Source organism: Mandrillus leucophaeus, unplaced genomic scaffold (genome assembly GCF_000951045.1).
Source record: "Mandrillus leucophaeus isolate KB7577 unplaced genomic scaffold, Mleu.le_1.0 Scaffold348, whole genome shotgun sequence".
Classification (NCBI taxonomy): domain Eukaryota; kingdom Metazoa; phylum Chordata; class Mammalia; order Primates; family Cercopithecidae; genus Mandrillus; species Mandrillus leucophaeus.
Window position 1 is genome coordinate 1,101,705 of NW_012103676.1, and position 19,679 is coordinate 1,121,383.

The window sequence follows — 19,679 nt, forward strand, 5'->3', positions numbered from 1 at the left end:
ATCACCATCTCTTAAAAAAACAACAACAAATAGAAAAACTCCAAAACTCACAAAAACCAACAGGTCAAAATCACTGTTATTTAAGAATCCAAATTTGTGTAATCAAAATAATTCTTAGGCAAATCAGTATTATTTGATTATTTTAATACTAATTTAAAAATAGATGTCCTTTCCCTGATTTTACCAGTGTAGAATATAATAAATCTATACTTTTTTTTTTTTTTTTTTTTTTGAGATAGAGTCTCGCTTTGTCACTTAGGCTGGAGTGAAGTAGCGTGATCTTGGCTCACTGCAACCTCTGCCTCCTGGGTTCAAGTGATTCTCCTGCCTCAGCCTCCCAAGTAGCTGAGATTACAGGCACCTGCCACCGTGCCTAATTTCTTGTACTTTCAGTAGAGATGGGGTTTCACCATGTTGGTCAGGCTAGTCTTGAACTCCCGACCTCAAATGATCCACCCAGTTGGCCTCCCAAAGTGCTAGGATTACAGGCGTGAGTCACGTCACTCGGCCTACACATTTTTTTTTTAATGTTTTTCTCACAGATTAAACTTCCTCAGCTTTACTGGCTTACTGATGAGGTAAGCTAATATTACTCATATATATTTATGATTATGAAAAATATAAAATTTGGCCTAGTGTGGTGGCTCACATCTGTAATCCCAGCACTTTGGGAGGCTAAGGCAGAAGGATTGCTTGAGCTCAGGAGTTCAAGACCAGCCTGGGCAACACGGTGAGATCCTGTCTGTATTTAAAAAAAAAAAAAAGATCATATAAAATTATATGTTCAACTAAATAAAATTATAATATTGACAAACTTTTTTTTTTTTTTGAAATGGAGTCTCACTCTGTTGCCCAGGCTGGAGTGCCCTGGCGTGATCTCGACTCACTGTAACCTCCACCTCCTGAGTTCAAGTGATTCTCTAATCCCAAGTAGCTGGGATTACAGGCAAGTGCCACCATGCCTGGTTTGTTTTTTTTTGTTTTTTTGTTTTTGAGACAAAGTCTCACTCTGTTGCCCAAGCTGGAGTGCAGTGGCACGATCTTGGCTCACTGCAACCTCCAACTCCTGGGTTCAAGCAATTATCCTGCCTCAGCCTCCCGAGTAGCTGGGACTACAGGTAGATGCCACCATGCCCGGTTAATTTTTGTATTTTTAGTAGAAATGAGGTTTCACCATGTTGGCCAGGCTGGTGTCAAACTCCTGATCTCAAGTGATCCACCCACCTCGGCCTCCCAAAGTGCTGGGATTACAGGTGTGAGCCACTGCGCCCAGCCAAACTTTTTGATACCAGAAGTTGGAAGTTGCTCAGTTGTCAGTATAAGCACAACTTCCAAGATCATTAATTAACTTCAAGACTTTAGTTAAACTGATATTAATTAATGGTTACTCTTTGGAATATGTGATTAATTTCCAAGTGAGACAGATAAAGATTTTTCACTTTTGTTTAGAGACGGGTCTCACTATGTTGTCCAGGTGGTGTGCATTCATAGGTGTGAACACAGTGCACTGCAGCCTCAAAATGCTGGCCTCAAACCATCTTCCCACCACAGCCTTCCCAGTAGCTGGCACCACAGGTGCACACCACCATGCTTAACCACCAAGTATATAATTTTACCACATACATACACATGCTCTTTTTACTATAACCACAATGTCATTACTGCACCCAGCAAAACAGTCTCTTAATCTAATACTCAGTCTGGGTTTAATGTCTTTTTCCAGTTGTTTTGTTCTAATCATTCTGATTTTTTTTTTTCACCATAACTACACAATTAGTTTACCCTTGTCTATAATGTGACAAGAGCAGAATTACAACGGTATATATACTCTTTTGGTAAGGCTCTTCCATGCTGCATAACAGTTTTGAGATTAATCCACATTGTTGGATGTATCAGTCAGTAATTTATCTTTTTCTATTGCTGAGTAGTATGCAACTCTTTTACATCTAAACTATCTCTGGAGGTTCCTAAAGGTCCCTGGGAAATCACAAAGATTTATTTTTTTCACCTTATAACAAGAAGGATGTTAAAACTAATTTCTTTGGAGTATTCTAAGTTTCTTAAATAGCTCAACATGATTAGTTTCTGTCAAATCAAAGAGGAAGCATGGTCTTCTCCAGATACTTTTGTACAGAAAAAACTTTTAACTTTTTTTTTTTAGAGACTACACACTTTACAAGATAGATTGGAAGGCCTTAGGGCCTTGGCAATGCCCACAATATATTCTTAGCTTTCAGATAAACACTGCTCCAATCTTTTTTTTTTTTTTTTTTTTTAGATGGGGTCTCACTGTATTACCCGGGCTGGGGATCTGTGTCACTGAACTCATAGTTCAGCTCACTGCAAGCTCCACCTCCCGGGTTTACGCCATTCTCCTGCCTCAGCCTCCCGAGTAGCTGGGACTACAGGCGCCCGCCACCTCGCCCGGCTAGTTTTTTGTATTTTTTAGTAGAGATGGGGTTTCACCGTGTTAGCCAGGATGGTCTCGATCTCCTGACCTCGTGATCCACCCGTCTCGGCCTCCCAAAGTGCTGGGATTACAGGCTTGAGCCACCGCGCCCGGCCGTACTGCTCCAATCTTAAGAAACAGTTATGTACTATACCTCAATAGATTTTAACTCTCCTCCATCCTGATTTTGTTGGTTACTGTATAAACACCATGGTTATCCAGTCTCATCATTAACAAGTGGTTTCTTCTTTTCTCTCTTCCTTGTGATACACCTCTGCTACTGACTACAGCATAGAAAGTGGGTCTACGACAAAGGATGACAGTCCCAGAGTCTTGCAGAAGAGACTATGCCAGACACTCTTGACCACTGATACTTCAAGAAACTGACTCATGGATACAAAGTTTGGAGTATAAGCGACATCGCTTAAGCAACGGGCTGGAATGGACTACACCAACGGACTCAGCTGAGATTTCTGGGACCCTCTGTGAAGCAGACAACCCAAGAACTAGTGGAACACAATGTAATGACTGAACGAATTAATGAAAGAAATCTAACTCTAGTTGTATGAAATATGTTGATTTTTTTATAATGTTCTATTTTCTCTCAGGTATATGAAGAAGCCCCTTTTCATTAATTTTTAACCCTCCACTTAGCAAGCTATGCTTTTACAAATGGAAAGAAAACACTTTCAAAATGTTATCTTGTTTTCCCTGATTCTCAAAATTCAGGAATTAAAAATACTTTCACTGGCTCTCTTCACTTTTCATGATATGCAGCTGCTTGCATAAGATCATTAAGAATCTGGCCCTCTTTTTACCAGAATCAGACAAACTGATTGTGCAACCCAGGCCATATCTGGAATTACATAAGAATTTTATTTAATAAGGTATAGAATAGTCACTATTAAAGAATAAGAACTGTAGTTCATGTGTTGAACTCACGCTCAGGAAACTGGCCTGGTGCCTATCCTATGGTACAGGATCTCAGCCTTCTGTTCTGTATTAAGGTCAATTTCTGGAAAGCCAGAAATTTTGGCAGATTTTGGGAATTCTGAAGAGAGAGGATTTCATCTAGATGTACAGATACTACAGGTAAAATATGTAGAGATAATTTTCTTGATTTTTTTTTTTAGGTTGCTTTCCTAGTTTTAGAAGAGTCAACAAGAACAGATAAAAACAAAAAATAAACAAAAATCTCATCTGGCTATTTAAAATGCAATGTAAGATTTCCTATGAAATTTCCTGAGGACTATTCTCTACCTTCTAGACTAGCTACTAATACATCTTACCATCACCCAAATACAAAGAGATTACTGTGTGTGTGTGATATCAAGAATAATCTCCAGATATTATATAGAAGGGGAAGCAATAAACAAAAATTACAAAAACCCTGAAACCCTGAAAATAAGGTTAAAAAAAAAATGACAGCATGTTCTTTCAATGTCATACTATGTTTTCTTTTTCTTTTTCTTTTTCTTTGGAGATGAAGTTTCGTTCTTGTCACCCAGGCTGGAGTGCAATGGCAGGATCTTGGCTCACAGCAACCTCCGCCTCTCGGGTTCAAGCAATTCTCCTGCCTCAGCCTCCCAAGTGGCTGGGATTACAGGCACCCGCCACCATGCCTGGCTATTTTTTGTATTTTTAGTAGAGACGTGCTTTCACCATATTGGCCAGGCTGGTCTCGAACTCATGACCTCAAGTGATCCAACTGCCTCGACCTCCCAAAGTGGTGGGATTACAGGTGTTAGCCACCGTGCCCAGCTTCAATATCACACTATTCTGTAGCAGGCCCAATCAAGGATTACTTCATACTTTAGGGCAGCACTGTCTAAAATAACTTCTGCAATGATGGAAATGTCCTATAGCTGTACAATCCAAATTGGTGGCCACTAGTTACATGGGACCACTAGCACTTGAAATGCAACCAAGGAACTGAGTATTTAATTTCACTGAAGTAATTTAGACAGCCACATGGGGTAGTGGCTACCATACTGGTTTGTGCAAATCCAGCTCTTGGACTATTTTGTATATACAACCCGAGGTCAAAATAGTTTTTACATTTTTAAAGGGCTGTAAAAAACAAAACAAAAAAGAATATAAAACAAAGACTTTGTGGTCCACAAAGTCTATATTTATCATTTGGCTCTTCACAGAAAAAGTTTGCCAATGTACATCCTAGGAGAATGTATTTTTTTGCTTGACATATTTATATTAAATAATATCCAGAATCTGTGAAATTACATTATAACTTGTAGATTTTTGTCCAGTATAGATACAGATGATTTCTGTCTGGCATAAAAGACAATCCCAAATATCATGGTTTCATTATCTTGTAAGACTATGATACTGTGAAATATATATTTCCTGGCATATAACTTTTAAAATTCTTAGAATTTCAAAGTGATAGTTTTTTTATATGCTAATGAGTTCAACTATGACTGGCATCCACAGGTAGCTTCAGGATGGGGTTGGTCAGCAGAGAGACCAAAGTAGGATGACAGGGTTGAGATTTCTGCTCTATTTCCAACCTCCCGGGAGGGGAGAGGGGCTGAAGGTTAGTTTGATCATCAGTGCCAACGATTTAATCAATCACGCCTATGTAATGAGGTTTCCATAAAAACCCAAATGGACTGGCTTTGGAGAGTTTCAGGATAGCTAATACCTATCCTGGAGGGTGCCATTCCTGGAGAGGGTATGGAAGCTCTAAGCCCTTTCCCTCATACCTTCCCCTATGCACCGCTTCATCTGTAACCTTTGTAATAGCCTTTACAATTAACCAGTAAATGTCTTCCCTGGGGTTCTTTGAGCTGCTTAGCTAATTAATAAAACCCATGGAGTGAGTTGTGAGAAAATCGATTTATAGCCCATCAGTCATAATCACAAAACAACCTGGGGAACTCTTCCCTCGATCCCTACAAGGGTATAGAACCTGCCAAAGGAATTTGCTTTGTAGACTGGTGAAACCACTTTTGCAAAAATTATAACTGAGGAAATTATGACAGTGAAAGAGATCAGACCTAATCCACTCCATCTTGATTCTAACCTTTGAGCTGTCCTTGTTCATTCCTGGGTGTAGGTCGAAATAACCTTGGGAAGGAATTCAGTTTACGGTTTGACTGTGAAACAAAACTGATAGCAGCCCTTTCTTGGAAAGATCCCCTTCTTGCCTGGGGACCTGTCTGCCTTTGCAGGACTAACAAATTAGCTACAAGATTAGATATGATGGTTTAGGAGTCATACAGCTTCCGGCTCCAAGAGTCTGAACCTCCCCAAATTGCTCCTGGGGATAACATCACTATTGTAAAACCTAAGATCAGTGATTGAGATATTTCGCAGACTCTGCACTCAATGGATCAGCTGATACCACCCAGACCCATAATCTGGCTCAACCAATTCTGCCATACCACCCAGGAACAGAAGACAGCAAGAAAACCTCACTTTTACCCCCATGATTCCATCTCCAACCTGACCAATCAGCACTCCCCACTTCCGAAGCCCTTACCTGCCAAATCATCTTTAAAAACCGATCCCCGAATGCTGGGGGAGAGGGATTTGAGTAATAATAAAACTCCAGTCTTTCACACAGCCAGCTGTGTGTATATTACTCTTTCTCCACTGCAATTACCGTCTTGATACATTGGCTCTGTCTAGGCAGAGGGCAAGGTGAACCTGTTAGGCGGTTACGAATTTGGAGGCTTGTCCGGGATTGCTCTTGTGGCTACCTGCCTGTGGTTTGGTAGCACCCCTCTGGCAATGGATCCAGAGGCCAGCCCAAGTGGCTGCCTAGTTCTTTCAGACTGGCGGCTGATTCTGACACCATCTCTACTGACGGGGGGCACTGCCAACCCAATGTGCATGAATTTAATCGCAATGGATAAACAATCCTGGGGAGATGTCCAACAACTGTAGCCCTATCACAGACTGCCTGTCTGTAGCCCCATTATGGGGTGTCTGGTTCAGTGAGTATCCTAGGCGCTGCCACAGTTCCTTCCTTCTCCCAAATGGTTCTGTAGCCCCATGGTGTGGTATGTGTCTGCAGCTCCACCACGGAGTGTCTGTCTTGGTTCGGCTCCTTTGGGGTCTCAGTTGGCTCTCCCTAATTAGTAGGAAGAGTCTTAGTTAGGGAGACTTCTCCTCAATCCAGAAGATTTAGGGGAGATTTCTCAGACAGAGAATAGGAGGATAGTTTGGAAGGGGTACTCTGGAATTCTTGGTTAGGGATCTTGATTTGGAAGCCCTTCTGTTTGTTTTGTCTTTGTGTATGTTTCTGTATATGGTGGCGATCTCTGAAGGAACTACTGACAGAAGTCAAAAATTATCTTGAGCAGTTAAAAGCCTTTGTGAGCTTGAAATTGGCTCCTCTAGGCACCTTCTGGGAAGAGCAATAGAATCTACTGAATGTTGTAACTCAGTAGACAAGACTTTTGTCTTTTGACAGGGGCAGCCCCGGTTGAATTCTTGGCTTCGGAAATGATTCCTTTCTGGTTATTTGCAGTAACTTTGCCACTTTTTGAGGGTCCTACCCCCACTCCAATGGCTAGCTTCTGATTTCCTGTCTTAAATTTTTCTTTCTCCAAGCTACCCTTGGGAAGATTCTAAATCTTGTAAAAGGAAGCTGCTTACCATCTCTTTGAAACACTTCGTGAGTTCATGGTTAAGTTATAACCTTAGCTAAAATTTATTAATTTCACATGGGAAGTTAGCTGTGGCAAAGTTCAAAAGCCAGAAATATTGACTGTCCTGGCTAGAGTCTGACAATAAGAGATTTTTTAAAAAAAATTTTAAAAAGAGCTCTATGGTTAAAATCAACTTAATTAAAAATGGATATCCAAGCTATATATATTTTAAAATGCCTTGATTTTTTTTTTTCTTCTTGGATATTGGTTGTTTTTGAGAAAAAGTTTTTTTCTTCTCAGTCAACTGAATTATTTCTCTACTTTGCTCTCCTGATACCCACATGAGAGAACTTAAGATAATTTCTATAATTTCTAACAGCTTCCATTTTGGGGAAAAAAAAAACCAAAACCTGTTTTCCTCACGGAACCCCATGAGTTGAAAATGGATAGATTGCTCTCAAAATCTAAGGCTCTGTTCAGCTTTACATTATGTTACCTGACATTCTTTTTTTTTTTTTTTTTTTCCAAGTTTTGGGGGTATCAGAAATTACTCTGCATTATGAGAGAGGTTTTAGTCTTGGTGTGTAATAACTAGGTACAAAATATACTTTAAGGGATGGCTAATAACAGTTATGGAGGGATACTTGGCTCACTGTATGCTTTAATCAAAAAAGCATGCTCTTGGCCACCTGGAAGGTAAGGAGGAAAAATCCCCACTCTCTAATGAGAGATGAGACTCCCACGGGGCATGGTCTAATTACAAAATGGGCTGATTGCCGGGAGGTGAAGGTTGCAATGAGCCAAGGTCACACCACTGCACTCTAGCCTGGGTGACAGGGCAAGATTCCATCACAAAAAACCAAAAATAAAAACAAAATAAAATGGGCTGACTGGGTTTGGGTTGTCAGGCAATTAAATGCATGGTAAAAACATTGCACCGTCTTCTCCAACAGCATTTCCCTTTTGAAAATCCGGGATGCAATATAAAAATGGGACCCTTAATTTTGAGAATGTTTTTGCTTTCCAGCTGTGCCTGCTTTTTAGGCCCTAGGAACTGCATGCTTTCCTAGCCTTGTTTCTTGAAGGGTTCTGCCCTGAAGCCAGTAATCCAACTTAAGAAACTGGCAAATGAAAAATGTTACAACTACTGGATATTCTGTCTGTGTATGTGTTGTATGTGATGTTTATATAAAAGAGCTCTCATTAACTAGCTTAGAGAAAAATAAGCACTTAAATCAGACATTTTGTCAGAAAAACTAAAACTAATGCCCTTTAGTTCATATAACTTTAGTAATCTTTTGATAATAAACAGTTTTAAAGATTACTGGTAAATAAAAGTATCTTCCAAATTTGGACGTTTCGTCTAAATTAGATCAAATATTAGGTTTGCTAAATGCTCTAAGGTCATAAACTGTTTCTTTAACTTTTGAAAATTGTTCAATATACCTACCTCGGAGCCATTACATTCTAGGTAAGGCCTGGGGACATGTGAAAGTAGCCCCCATAAAGAAAGTATTTTATATAAAACAATCCTGTATGGTAAATTCTTGTCCTAAAGTTAAAAGACTGGTTGTTTAAAGAGAGGGATGGTTAGGACAAGTCAGAAAGTCCAAGTATGTCATAGATGGTCTAAGTCATGAAAGGATTCATGAAAGGGAATTTATGCAAGAAACGTTGTACAATTTAAAGGTTATTAGGTCTCCTAAATACTTCATGAACTGCCACTATGACTTTACAACCTGCCTACTTTACAGCTAGGTAAAGTCTGGGGACATGTGGAGTTAGCCAAGTCCCCTGGCTATGCTCACATCAGATGTGTATAAGAGACAGCCAAGTCCCCTGGCTATGCTGGAAAGTCAGATCTTATCTGCACTTCTGACTGGTGTCTGTCCTAGGCTCCACACCTGGTACATAATTACAATTGTTTACTAACCACGTTTTTCACTGAAAGTAAAAGTTGCTAACAGTTAACAGCATAACATGTATTTGAGACTACTGAAGAAACAGTTCTACGTACAAGGTGTGTAAGGAAAGTAGAATGTACTTCTGGTAAAAGATATTAAGAAGGCATGGGCATATGAATTTCTTGCCTAAGTTTAGAGGGTTAAAGGATTGTGTTAAGTGAGGAAGGAAAAATCTAAAGGTTTAAACGAGTTGTGAAAGGTTTATAAAAAATTAATGTGTGTAAACATATTGGCTAAAGAGGTGTTATTCTGTTTTTCCATAAATTGAACATTGGAATAAAAATGCAACGGAGTTTTCCTGAAACACTGTTCTGCTCTTTAACAAAAAAAATATTGTAAAGGGTTATAAAAGGTTTATAAGAATTTTACCTTATGGTCAAACTAATTAAAACTGAATAGATTTGTAAAATGCTATTAAACTAAATTTAGGCTAGGCATGGTGGCTCACGCCTGTAATCCCAGCACTTTGGGAGGCTGTGGCAGGCAGACAGCACCTGAGGTCAGGAGTTTGAGACTAGCCTGACCAATATGGTGAAACACCATCTCTACTAAAAATTAGCCAGGTGTGGTGGCAGCGCCTGTAGTGCCAGCTATTCAGGAGGCTGAGACAAAAGAGTTGCTTGAACCCGGTAGGCAGAGGTTGCAGTGAGCTGAGATTGTGCCACTGCCCTCCAGCCTAGGCAACAGAGCAAGACTCTGTCTCAAAAAAAAAAAAAAACAAACAACAACAACAAAATCACCTAGCGTTAGCATTTTAAAGATGCACTAATGCAAACATTAAATCTGGTTTTCTCTTTTGAAAAGAATTTTTATGTAACATTAAAAGATAACAAAAGGTTTTTGTTTGCCTTTTAAGTAAACTACAAAAAAGGCAGGGGGCAGTGTGGAGAGAAAAGACAAATTCAGTTGGCATCATGCCATCTTCACTGGATCTTATTATTTGGAAAGCTGAGTCTCCTCTCTACCAGAGTAAAGGTTTTTCCTGTTTTAAAATTTGTGAGTTATCATTTTGGTTAAACGAATGACTTATGGTGACCTGGGATTCTACTTTGTGAATATCCAGTGCTGTTTTTTTGAGACAAGGTCTTGCTCTGTTGCCCAGGCTGGAGTGCAGTGGCACAATCTTGGCTCACTGCAACCTCTGCCTCCTGGGTTCAAGCAATTCTCATGCCTCAGCTTCCCAAGTAGTTGGGATTATAGGCGTACACCACCACACTCAGCTAATTTTTGTATTTTTTGGTACAGACGGGGTTTCACCATGTTGGCCAGCCTGGTCTCCAACTCCTGGCCTCAAGTGAACTGCCCGCCTCGACTTCCCAAAGTGCTGGGATTGTAAGTATGAGCCACTGTGCCCTTCTGATATCCAGTGTTTTCAACAAAGGAAACACTGTCAAATATAAAATGGTATTTAATTCTCTTTGGGTTATATTCATATAAATATGTTATTAATATGTGTTGTAAAACTGTATGAGATTCCTATAATTCTGATATGCCTCACCATATGTTATCAATAATATTACAATTGTTATGTTAATTATTGTGTGCCACAGAGGTAACAAATTTCCTTGTCAATTGTGTCTTTGACTGTGGCTGCCCTAAAATGTTTTTTCATCCACAGACAATTGTCTTGTTTTGATCCTCTTTAGAAAACGGTTTTATAATTAGCTATAAAACTTCGACAGGTGCCCTTGAATGCAAGTTTCTAATAATGCTGGAGACTGTGACATTAAAATAAAAAAAAACTTTCAGGACTCTCAGGGATAGCTAAAATATTCATGAATATCAAGCAGAACAGGAGTTAACTGAATGGACCGAACAGAAAACTGAAGTAATCTTTTTCTTCACTTTTTTTGCTTAAAAAGTTGATCCTTCTTGTTTTTTCAGAGCCAAGCGTGGTGGCTCACGCCTGTAATCCCAGCACTTTGGGAAGCTGAGGCGGGCAGATCACTTGAGGCCAGGAGTTCGAGACCAGCCTGGCCAACATGGCAAAAACCCCATCTCTACTAAAGGTACAAAAATTAGCCAGGCATTGTAGTGCAGGACTATAATTCCAGGTATTAGGGAGGCAGGAGAATTTCTTGAACCCAGGGGGCAGAGGTTGTAGTGAGTTGAGATCGTGCTGTTGCACTCCAGCCTGGACAACACAGTGAGACTCTGCCTCAAAAGTTTCTCCAGAATTTGGAAACTATTTGTATTTTTAACTTATGGCGATACAGTTACTTACATAAGTGCAACAAGAATGTTTTCTTTTCTAACAGGACACAATTGGAGAAACTGGTTATTTTACCAAGGCTTTGACTGGAATGGCGTGCTTTCCTTTAAGGAATCAAACTTGACTTGTAGAGCCAATAAAAGCCCCTTGGGAAAACTGACCTCACACCTTGTTGACACAGTACCTGTACAGGGTTTCTGACCTGTGGTAAGTAAAGAATGTCACTTTCTGACAGGCCCAGGAGCCCCAAGTTATCTTGGGACCTCAAGAGGAGAGGAATTTACCCAACTCATAGCTATCTGAGGGTATAAACCCATGAATGGGCTTGGCTTTAAAAAAGTCTTAACTGAGGTTCCTTATGGAACTGAATTCCATCAAAGCCAATTAAAAGGCCTATGTGAGAAATAATTATTCTTGCTGTGTTCTATGGAATAAATCAGGCCAAGTATAATAACTAAAGTTTATTTTGCAAACAAATCAGTCCTATCATGATTTGTTGCTAATAAAAATAAGGACTGGGAGAGAAAAATTGTGTTTCAAAAACTATAGTATGCCTGTTATTGTTTTTGAGTTTTTATTTTACTTTTTTTCCTTTGCAATTTAGATTTTGGTGAGCCACAATGCCCCAAGCTAATGCTTTCAAATCTTTACTTTTAAAAACTGGAATTTGCACTCTTTACCCTAGAACTCAGCATTTATAGTACACTGTCCGCTTAAATGCTGTACTAAAACCATAGATGAGAATGCTAACACCTTTGTCATGAAGCCTTGGAATCTCAGCCTGGCCCGTGTGAGTACACTCAAGACAGATGCAAAGCAGTTCCACTCCTCTCACTGTGGGGTCAACACCTTCCCCCACTACTCCCGGTTAGGAGAAAGAAGGCAGAGTGACTGACGGCCCTTTCCCAACTTCATAGCCCACACCTTAAGAATAAGGTGCTGTTAAACCCGAAGGGAAGGATTGAAACCGCCTTTGCAAAAACTGTAACTGAGGAAATTATGACAGTGAAAGAGATCAGACTTGACCGACTCCATCTTGCTTCTAACATTTGAGCTGTCCTTGCTCACTCCTGGACGTAGGCTGGAACTAACCTTGGCAAGGAATTCAGTTTATGGTTTGACTCTGAAACAAAACTGGTAATAGCCCTTTCCCGAAAAGACCCCCTTCTTGTCTGGGGACCAGTCTGCCTTTGCAGGACTAACAAATTAGCTACAAGATTAGAAATGATGGTTTAGGGGTCATACAGCTTCTGGCTCCAAGAGTCTGAACTTCACCAAATTGCTCCTGGGGACAACATTACTAAGATCAGTGGTTGAGATATTTTGCAGACTCTGCTATCAATGGATCAGCTGACACCACCCAGTCCCACAATCTGACTCAACCCCATCTTCAGCCTGACCAATCAGCACTCCCCACTTCCCAAGCCCCTACCCGCCAAATTATCTTTAAAAACTCTGATCCCCAAATGTGGAGAAACTGATTTGAGTAGTAATAGAACTCCAGTCTCCAGCTCTGCGTGAATTACTCTTTCTCCATTGCAATTCCCATCTTGATAAATCAGCTCTGTTTAGGCAGAGGGCAAGGTGAACCCGCTGGACAGATACATTGGTATCAACCTCCTGAAAAGCCATTACTAAGACAGATTCTGAATTTAGGGTATATGAAGCTGTCCTCACAGGATTAACAAGAATTCTGGGCAGAAAGATAGTTATAATTAAGTGTTAATGAAGCTGAACTTAGACCTACTTCCTTGTAACCGAAAGTCATGTAGCAGTAGACACTGAAAATTTGCATCCCTATTTTCCTATAGATAAAATTTCTGACCTTAGAATCATAAGGCTTTTAAGAATTGCTAAGGATGTTTTTCAGATGTCAAATTCCAGCAGAACAGCTAATGCTAACTGGTTTGACCATCCCCAGAGAGGAATAGAATCAGCATGAGAATACAGCTTCTTCTTCAACCTGTCCCATGACTTCACCCTGCACTCTAACCAATGAATGATCTCTCCACTTTGGCCCACTTCAAAACCTTTAAACACCCTAATGCCCCAAACCCCTTAGGGAGTCAGAGTTGAGGTTTCCTCATGTCTCGTCATTTAGTGGCCCTACAAATAAACCTCTTTTTCTACTGCAACCCAGTGTCTGTGCATATTGACTTGCTGTGGACATGAGGCAACAAATCTATGCATGCATAAGCTTCTGTATAACGCTGCAAAGTGGAGAAAAGTTTTGGTGGATGCAGAATGCATGGCTCACAATGGAACAATTACATGGCTATACATGATCCAGACAAACATGGTTATTCCTGAGCAAACAGCCAGGCTGGTGGACTAGATAAAAGGCTCCCCTGAGAAGGGGGACTACCCAACTCCCTCTATAAATGCCAAGTGGAACATCCCAGACAAAGCAACTGATGTGCATGCCTTATGGGACTGGCTTTAAAGTGACTGGGACACTCGTTCAGCAAATATGCCTGCTTCCCAGGTCTTTTAAGAATTGCTTAAGATGTTTTTCTCAGGAAATTGGTAAGTGCTGTGCTTAAGGGTGTCCTTTAGGGTGGAACCCCTCACATAACCTTACTGCTGCAAAACCAGAAAATTGAGGAAGCCATATCAGGTTGCTTCCTTAGCTTCATTAGGTCTTACAGACATGAATAAAAACATTAATTAACAAAAGAATGGCAAAAGGCAGGGAGGAGAGTCAAAAGACTCCTTCCAGGAAAATTTTTACGGGATCATTAACAAGGTGAGTAAAAAATCATTGATGGGGTGATACAAAAAAGGAAAAGAAGGTGGAGAGTCACAGGACTCCTCTCAGCAGGGTGGTTATTAAGAAATGGCATGAATAAAATGAAATTAATGAGACTAAAAGATTTAATACAACATTACTGAAAAATAAGGTAGGTCTAAGGGAGCCCCTCTTGGTCCCTCAATTTGTCCCACGTTGGAGAAATTTAAAGTCAGAAGGCAAAGATTACAATGAGAAATCTGACCTGAAATTGCCTAGGGAGATTAATCAAGGCAAAATTGATAAAGCACAAGGGTCCCTTTGCTTACCCTCTGGCCGGGGACTCAGAGCCTCTGCACACAAGTGGTTAAAACCTTCGGGGGTGGTGAAGATAAATCCCTGAAACTCCTTGATATAAGGAGTCCTATGATCCAAAGGCGAAGAAAGCCCCGACTAGGGATACTAGATTGGGAGAATATGAAAAGGTAAGCGTTGACAGGATTATATAAACTGGAACGGTAATAAACAGGCTTTAAGTTAAAAAGTTGTATCGCCTTTACTTGAATGCTTTATGGAAACGGATGTTACGTCTGGTGGGGAAACACTTCCCCTACCTAGTATAGTAAAACCAAAACCTGTTCATGAAGTCCTAATAGAGGCTAAAGTTAGGAAAGTAAAGTTGATGGAATTAGGGTACAAGCTTGGAGAACTGGTATATCTGAGTGGCATATTGGATTAACAACTATAATTTTTTCTTTCTTTCTAATATCACTTCAATTCCCACTGCCCCCACCCCTCATCCCCATCTGATACCGGGGTCACAGGACCAGGGCTGCAACTATAGTTGCACTAAGCAGGGATGACTCCTAAGCAAGTAACTGCAACTGTTTTTAAAACCTATGTCAGAATTCCTAAGGAGCTAATGGGGGTATGGTTGTTTCTTCACATATTTTGGCAAAATAGAGGCTAAGAGGAAAACTCCCACACATCTCGTGTCAGAAGCATGTTAGAGTCTGCGTAAGCAGGAGAAACTGAGTCAGTTATTCCTACATTCTCACAAGGACATTCACCAGTTTTGCACCCAAATCTAGCAATCTTATTCTAATACCGTTTTTTCAGCACCTATACTCATTTCCTCCAATGCTCCTTGAACTAGTTTTCCAATCCAGCTGGTTCCTTCACAAATGAGTTAAATGAATGCTTGCTATATGCTCACTTTTTTTTTTTTTTTTTTTTTTTGGTATTTTTAGTAGAGATGGGATTTCACTGTGTTAACCAGGATGGTCTTGATCTCCTGACCTCATGATCCGCCCACCTCAGCCTCCCAAAGTGTTAGGATTACAGGCGTGAGCCACCGCACTGGCTTATGCTCACTTTTTAGGAATTAAAATTTTTAAAACACATGGAAAATAATGTAATCATATTTTGTTCAGGGTAGCGATGTGCCTAGGTAAAACTGAACATTTCATAGCTTGCTTTACTACTAGTGGTCACATGATATAGTTCCAGCCAACTAGAGGTAAGCAGAAACCCGCTAGGGTTTTCTAGAAAACTGTTACCTCCTCTTCCATCCTTCCTTCTTGAGAGACCTGATGGCTGGAGCTGCAGCGGTCATTTTGTGACCATAAGGGTAAAGTTTGTAATCATTACTCACTCTTGGACTGCTGCTTTAGACTTTTTAAATGAAAGAAAACCCTTATTTTGTATAGGCTTCTATTATTGCAGGCAAATTCATTACCTAATAGAGATATATCGATTTTCATTAACCTACCTATTATAACAAAGTAACAATTTCATTTTCTTAATTTAAAAAATATCAGGGTCAAGAATGAAACATACTGTGAATTAAATATGCTGATTCTTCTCAAGCTTGGCATTTGGTTGGTGGGGACCCATGCAGGTCCAACATGTGTATCGAGAAGTGTTATTTCTGTTCAGGCCCATCTACCCTGGCCATGGCATGATGTTCATCTGCAACAATTGCAAGGTGTTCGGATTCTGTAAATCTAAATCTCATAAAAACTTTAAAAAGCACAATCCTCGCAAAGTTAGATGGACCAAAGCATTCCGGAAAGCAGGTGGCAAAGAGCTTACAGCGGATAATTCATTTGAATATGAAAAACATAGAAATGAAACCATCAAATACCAGTGAAAGCTATGGAATAAAACTATTGAAGCAATGAAGAGAGTTGAAGAGATCAAACAGAAACGCCAAGCTAAATTTATAATGAACAGATTGAAGAAAAGCAAAGAGCTACAGAAAGTTCAGGATATCAAAGAAGTCAAGCAAAACATACATCTTATCCGAGCCCCTCTTGCAGGCAAAGGGAAGCAGTTGGAAGAGAAAACAGTACAGCAGTTACAAGAGGATGCGGATATCAAAGATGCTTCTTAAAAATCTCTGTAATCATTTCTTTTATGTACATTTGAAAATGCCCTTTGGATACTTGGAACTGCTAAATTATTTATTTTTTACATAAGGTCACTTAAATGAGAAGTGATTAAAATATATCTTTCCTACACTGCCATCTACAAAACATCAGATATTACAGATGTTAGCTTGCATCTCAGCGTTAAATCTTCACTGATAGATATGTAAATCATGAAAATTCTACTTATAACTATAGAAGTGAATTGTGGACATAAATGTTATGCCAATTGGATAATGGCACTAGGCAGCATTTGTATAATAACTAATGAAAAAAATCATGGCTAGAGATATATAAAATAAAATATTATTTGCAGCCAAATATTCCCTTTATTCATCCTATGGAAAGGCAGATACAACAAGGAACTAACAGTTTGTATGACAGTGTCAAATATTATTTTGATTTTAGTATTCCCTGTTTTGGTTTATTTGCATCTTAGAAGAGCATAATGGCATTGTCTGATGAAGCTGAATTATGCTGGACTGTTCTGACCTGGTGTAACCGTTCTGATAGGTAGTTGTGGATGCTGGGAATTAGAACTGAATAATCTTTGGCTGGAATGGCACCACATGCTTCAATTTCCACTTTGGAGAATACTCAGTTCTAACTTGTTATTCCTGGTAGAACAAACTTTATTTTTCTAGCCTAGCAATGATCTAGAAGCAGAGGAATCCCAGTGCCTTTTAAAAGTTATTATGTAGTTTTCCTTTTAAACGCCCCTGTTTTTGGAAAGTAGAATTTACGGGTACAACATCTGTTCATTATTTGCACATAAAATAATACCATTTAAAAAGTTAAAAAAAAAAAAGTGCTGATTCAAGAATGGATAAAGATCCCAGAAGACTGGTAGGTAATTCAATCAAAAGATGCTATAATCACAAATTACTTTCATACTTTCAGACGTGAATTTATTCCTACAGCTCTTATTCATCAAGTAATGTAAATTACTAATTCTGTCAGCACTAAGACCGAATGAAACCGGAATCTTTCTAAAAAAAGGTGTTTTTTGTAGTTGTTGTTTTGTGTTTTTTTTGGTCTTCAAGAGACAAGATCTTGCTGTTACCCAGGCTGGAGTACAATGGTACAATCATAACTCACTACAGACTTGGAAGTACTGGACTCAAGCAATCCTACTGCCTCAGCCTCCTAAGTAGCTAGGACTACAAGCACATGCCACAAGCCCAGCTAAATTCAGTTTCTTTAAGCCAAAAAAATTCCTTTATGTTGTTTCCATATGAAAAACTGATTTTTGGCCAGGTGCAGTGGCTCATGCCTGTAATCCTACCACTCTGGGAGGCCAAGGCAGGCAGATCACTTGAGGCCAGAAGTTCAAGATCAGCCTGGCCAACATAGTGAAACCTTGTCTCTAACAAAAAACACAAAAATTAGCTGGGCATGGTGGCGCACGCCTGAACTCCCAGCTAACCAGGAGGTTGAGGTGGGAGAATCACTGGAACCCAAAAGGCAGAGGTTGCAGTGAGCCGAGATCATGCCACTGCACTCCAGCCTGGGCGACAGAGTGAGACCCTGTCTCAAAAAACAAAAAACAAACAATAACAACAACAAAAATAACACAACTACAAAAAACTGATTTTACAAAAAGTTTTTAAATTAATTACTGTGAGGATATCCCCCCTACAATTTTGTTCTTGAAACTCAAGACTGCCAGCCTTCTATGATTACATCAATTTCATAAAAAGCCAACACAGAACAAGATGTGGTCCTTGATTTAATTACAATCCTACAATACTGGCTGGGAAATGGACAAGAAAGAGGAAGCTACAGACAATCACTTCTGACCCGAGCATAAGCAATACCAGTATCCCTTATTTCGACATTCTGGTATAACCCCAAAATGTTAGCCCTAAGAAGAGACTGAACAAACCACTCTTTCTTAAGAAGATGATCTTCACAACCACGGTGAGTAAAAAATATTCTGGGAAGTGCAAAAAGGCCACCAACCTTCTTCCTAGTAAAATCAAAACAGAAACTCCATGTCACTACCCAGTATTACATCTATGAATTCTTTCCTTCATGAACAAATCAACTGCTCAAGAATTCATGAAACCCACCTGGGCAACATGAGGAAACCCCATCTCTTAAAAAAAAAAAAAAAAAAGCCCAGCATGGTGGCACGTGCCTACAGTCCCAGCTACTCAGAAGGCTGATGTGGGAGGATCACTTGAGCCTGGGAGGGCAAGGCTGCAGGGAGCTGAAATTACACCATTGCTCTCCAGCCGGGTGACACAACCAAATCCCATCTCACACACGCACAGACGAAACCAGGTACCAGGCTCTTCTAACCGAAAGGGTAGTAAAACAGTACCTGGTCAACTTGAACCTTCTGAAGTCAGTACTGCATTAGGCCACTTCTACTTTAATTACTTTTTTTTTTTTCATTCTTACCTTACTCCATAAAAACGTAAGTAAAACTGGGAAAACGTTAATTACTAGCTGTTCTTAAACACCCTCTCTTTTTCTCACAAATTAAAAATGGACTGGGTAGTAGCCTGCCTGAGTTTCACGGGTGTACTGTAACTTCAACATTTTAAGACTGAGTAGTCCTCCCCAGGACTCTGCTTGAAGTCCTCCAGGCTCGTACTGTTTAGGGCACTGGCTAGGCCTCTGGGTGGCTACTCACTGCCATCAAGTAATGCCTGAAGCTAAGCATCAACTGATGGGCAGCTGTGGTCAGCAAACTCCACACCTTAAAAGTTCATGGAGACCCCAAACAAGTAGCTGTGCCATTTACTTCCAATTACTTCTTTTATCTGTTAACCAGCCAGGCTTCACTGACTGTTAGCACCCAGTTTCTTGCTATGGACTTCGGTGACCCCAGCATAGCACTAGCTCCAGATACTTCACATTGCCATCTCCTCTATTTTCTCACTTCTCTAAGATGTATGGAACACTTGCAGCTCACCCACAACTACCGAGGCACCCCCTGGCCCTCAGAGTCATCCTCAGAATTCCTTTACATCCAAGATTCCAAGCTCTGAAATTACTCTGATTACAACCTCCAGAATTCTCCAATACTTAATTTCCCTGTGTGCATGACCCTCTGGGTTTCAGAGGACACAGGGTCAAAGGTCTTGTCCCTCCCTTAATCCTCGCGGCTCATTCCGCCCTTTCTGCTTTCATCTGTTTCCCTGTCCTAGCTTGAACAAGGCTGACCTCTTCAAAAATATTTCCTGGGCCCCAGTGTGCCTTGCTCTATTGTACTTCAGACCCCCTTACCTCCAATCCTTGTGTACTGGCATCACAAACCTCTTGAGTCGGGG

The 19,679-nt window shown here is 40.2% G+C and overlaps 1 protein-coding gene and 1 pseudogene across 1 annotated transcript in view; one reads left to right on the forward strand and one right to left on the reverse strand.

Annotated features, from left to right (window-relative positions):
- N4BP1 (NEDD4 binding protein 1) overlaps positions 1-19,374 on the reverse strand; it is a 67,598-nt gene extending 48,224 nt beyond the window's left edge. The window contains exon 1 of the mRNA XM_011989141.1: positions 19,322-19,374. The gene's annotated coding sequence lies outside the window, so the exon portion shown is untranslated. The remainder of the gene's footprint in view (positions 1-19,321) is intronic.
- LOC105546042 lies at positions 15,877-16,364 on the forward strand (annotated as a pseudogene).
- Positions 19,375-19,679: the final 305 nt, after the last annotated feature.